This window comes from Falco punctatus, assembly GCF_963210335.1.
Source record: "Falco punctatus genome assembly, chromosome: 7".
In the NCBI taxonomy this organism is placed as follows: domain Eukaryota; kingdom Metazoa; phylum Chordata; class Aves; order Falconiformes; family Falconidae; genus Falco; species Falco punctatus.
This window is the reverse complement of record NC_137587.1, coordinates 63,252,493-63,256,487: the sequence shown is the minus strand read 5'-3', so window position 1 is coordinate 63,256,487 and position 3,995 is coordinate 63,252,493. Positions and strand designations below refer to the sequence as shown.

The 3,995-nt window shown below is 48.0% G+C and overlaps 1 protein-coding gene across 2 annotated transcripts in view; it reads left to right on the top strand.

Moving 5' to 3' along the window:
* Positions 1-3,995, top strand: part of FAM174B (family with sequence similarity 174 member B) — a 43,166-nt gene that overhangs the window by 24,098 nt on the left and 15,073 nt on the right. The window lies entirely within an intron of this gene.

Sequence of the window (3,995 nt, the reverse complement as noted above, 5' to 3'; positions counted from 1 at the left end):
GTACGGCCGCGCCGCGCCCGGCCCCGCCTGGCCCCCGGGGAGGAGGGGGCGGCCCGGCTCGGTGGGCCCGGCCGCGGGGCCTCCCCCCGGGCGGGGGGCGCTAAGCCCCGAAGCGCGGCCGCCCGGAGCCCGGCGGCCGTTAGCGGCCCGTGTGAGGCTTGCCTTCGGGCACGGCTGTGTGAGCGCCCCGTGGGACAGCCGGGGGGGCGCCGCCGGCCTCGCAGCTCTGCGCCTTCCTCCCCTTCTGCGGGAAGACGGGGCGGGAGCCGGGCGGGAAGCGGCTCCCCGGAGGTGCGGGGCGGCGGCCCGGCCGTGAGGCGCCGTACGCCCGTGGGGGGCTGGTGTGAGGGCGGCGGGTCACTGGGACGGGGGGACGGGGGCCGCGGTGCCGTCCGCGGGGCTGCGTGAAGCCGCTCGGGGCAGCGGCCCCGGCGGGCCCTGCTGGGCCTGGAGAGGCCCCGTCCAGCCCGGGCCGTGCATCCTGCGCGCCCGTGGGCTGCCGCGGTGCCGCCGCTGTAGTAACTTGTGCTAAGTGGAAAACCCAAATCTTTCTTTTCCTTCTAACGAAGCTTGTGCAGATAGGCTTGAGGTGGTCCAGCTTAGCCGAAAGTAGATGTTGATTTAGACCACGGCCCTGGCATGTTACCAAGCTCCCCGATGTTTCGTTGGGGTAGATTGCCGATGGATGCAAGCTCCTGCTCCCGGCACAGAAGGAAAGAATCCCCCAGTTGCTCACAGAGCCAGGAGGGATGCTGGCGAACAAGCAGCAAGAAGCTGGGAAGAAGTTTGCATCTTCTTGGTGCTCATATCTCATCCACTTAGCGTGGCATAACCGGTGCGGGCCAGTTCATTCACTGCGCTGCACGCTGCTGGAGTGGGTTGGTGCAGGCACGTGCTTGAGTTGTCCAGGCAGCCCTTGAAACTCATATAATGTCTCCTGCTGTGAGGAACACGAGCAAATTAAACTCGATCCCTTTAGAAGGCCAGTCTTCCTCTTGGCTTGTTGCCGGAGCAGAAGAAAAGCAAATATTAAAGCTCCATTTGGCCGCTCTTGGTGTTAATTGTTATTTTTCTCAGGGTTGTGGCAAGAGTCCCATGGTGCACTAGAGGCTGTCCCTGACTCGCGCAGTCTACAAGTGAAAAATTGTTGCCTGTTTGTGCCCGGCTTTGCCGGGAGGATTGCAAGCTTTCAGTAGTTGACAGTCATCTGACTTGTAGGTAGGGGCAGCAGGAAAGAGCTGGGAGAGCGGAGCAGCAGGCTCTTGGCAGCAGGCAGGAGGTGAGCACCGTGTCTCAGGTGACAGAAGTAGTTGAACAAGTGGAGCTGGCAAATTCTTCCTTGTTCTGTCTTCAAGCAGCTCCTTTGTATATACATGATGGCTGCAGCTGAATGCTCTGCTTCTCCTGTTTCTGAGTTAATTCTGTGTAGGAAGGGCAGTGTTCACAGCGGTGGTATTATAAAGTATGGTCTTAAAGGCCAAAATGATATGAACTGATATTTTCTAAAGAAATTGACATTTAACTAAATTCTTCTGAAGTGTTGCAGCAGCTGGCAACAGACAATGTAAACAAATTTGCTCATTAAAGTGAGGTGGTTTGGGAGAACCCGGTAAAATACTGAAGAGAATTTTTTTAATCAATATGACTGCTTTGCAGCTTATAAAGTTGTCATGGAGAAACACAGCAAAATTGGTAGTAAGTATATGATCTAGAATTAGGAGTCTGTAAGTGCAGAATGAAAAGCTTAAGTTTCTACTCCCTAGTTCTCTCTGAACTTGAAGAGTTTGTCTCCTCTGCCTCAGTTTCTTCTGGGTATAAAGTGAGACCTTGTGTCAAGGAGACCTGGTGTAAAGCTGAACGTTTCTAGCCAAAGAAAGCAAACTGATAGCCTTCAAAAACCTTTCCCTATACCACAGTCGGCAAAAGCAGGTCCAGGTTAATGTCACCTTGGAAATGATGGATTAATTCTCGCATGCCAAAGTTCTTGTTATGCAACTGATCAGAGTTAATGCAGCATTAAAGATACGTAAAAAACCCCAGCACTCTCTGAGATCTCATATATCTTTAATAGAACCTGCAAGGAAAATGGAGAACGAAGCTTTTGGCTTCTGAGTACGTTTCTTTATCTGACAGAGCAATTGTTTGTAAACAGTTACCCCAGTTGCAAATAAGACAAGAATAGCAACAGGTATGTTTGTACAGTGTCACACTTGTAGCTGGCAGCATAGATGGGAGGAGATTCTGTTGCAGAAGAGAGAAGGGATTTGCCCTCAAATGTAAAGCTTTTTTTCCCATCAGAGTAAGAGCTTTGTTCATACTTAGTCAAAAACATAGTGATTTTTTTTTTTTTCTGAAGTGTCATGGATTCCTATTAAAGAGATTTTGCTGAAATCCAATCTTTGATTAAACTTTCACTGTGAAATCGCTTTGGGTTGCTGGAAGTAAATTATCCTGTTAGATATGGGTTGCAGAGATGAAATGAACAGTGAGTGGCCAGATATTCTTGTCACAGGCATTGGATTTATTTTTTTTATACATCTCATTTTAATATATTTTAATGTATATATTATTTTCCCCTTTTTGTTGAGCCAGGATAGATATATTTCTCCAGCTTTCCAGCTCTGTTCTTAAGACAATGCTCAGAGATTTCTCTTCGTTCCATTTGGGAATGTTATGTTCTGGGTTCATCTGATGGTCCTGTGATTCAGAATGTGGTATCACCCAGTGGTTTGAATTTTCTTTCCCTCTGTGGCTACTAGGGACTAGGAGGGTCAGCCAAGACTGATACTCGTCTGCATGTGGCAAGGCCTCGTTTGCTGTAGGTTTTTTTTTCTTCTTTTTTCTTTTCTTTCTCTTTGGCTCAGTTCTGGGCTTGCTTTCTTTCATTCCTATACCCCTGTGTACTACATGCTCCCAAACCAAAAAGATTTCCACAACAGACTAAGTTTCGTATTACTCTCAAATGGTTGGGTAGGTTGCATTACCAAGAAACACAGTGTCTTGCAACAGCTTATGAACCGTTCATGGGGCTAAATTCCCTCTTTGATCTGTGTTATGGATTTTGCCTTTTTACCCCCATGCTCTGCCCTGTTTCTCTCTCCTGGTGCAGCTCAGTTCATTTCATCACGATGCAGTTGCGATCAATTCCCAAGAGACGTGATTTCTCAGATGTGCCTGTCTGTGCTGGTAGACCGTATGCCTTCTAGGGGAACTGGATAAGTTATTTCTGCTCAGATGGGCCAGCTGAAACCCAAAGCTTTAGTTGCAGAAAACAGTGTGCTGTAAGTGTTTGCTACATGTCTTGACCTGCCCTTGAATGAACAGAACACAGGCTGGGAAAGGCTGCTATTTATCTAGATTTTTAGAGAGAAGCTACCTGCTTATTTTGTAACTCATTGCTTTGTAATGCTGCTTGTTGTTCAGTTTTGATTTATTCCTCAAATACCACTTTAAGCCTAGTTTTCCAGTAGATGCAGAACTGGTATAAATTACCGAGATTGAGGAGAGAGGTTCAAGCATATGATCGTAGGATACAAGACCCTTTGTTCTATGAGCTGGGCAATTGCTCTGGGCCATCTGAGGTTTAACCCCAGAGAATCTGACTGATTTAAATTAATTGTATTATAACCAGTTTGAATACTCCAGCAAAGACAAGACCTCTGCCAGGAACAGGAAAGAAAAACTCACTGTTAAAATGACCCTAAATGGAGAAGAAAAAGAAAACCAACAAAACTAACCTCAAAACATGTATTTGTGACCCACGTTGAAAGCTTCATTTAAGCTGCATTTAGGTTAGTTAGGGCCACAGAGAATGACAAACGGGACACTTGTCCTAGGTCTCGGAGGTCCTGTCTTCGGGAGGACAGTATTGTCTTGATGTGAATGTGGCAGAAATTGGCAGAAGGAAGGAAGAGGGGATTGCTGTCTGATGCTGTCTTGGACTCTTTACAGCTCTGATGTGAACGGTCGCAGCAGAGGATGAATGCTGTTTCTTC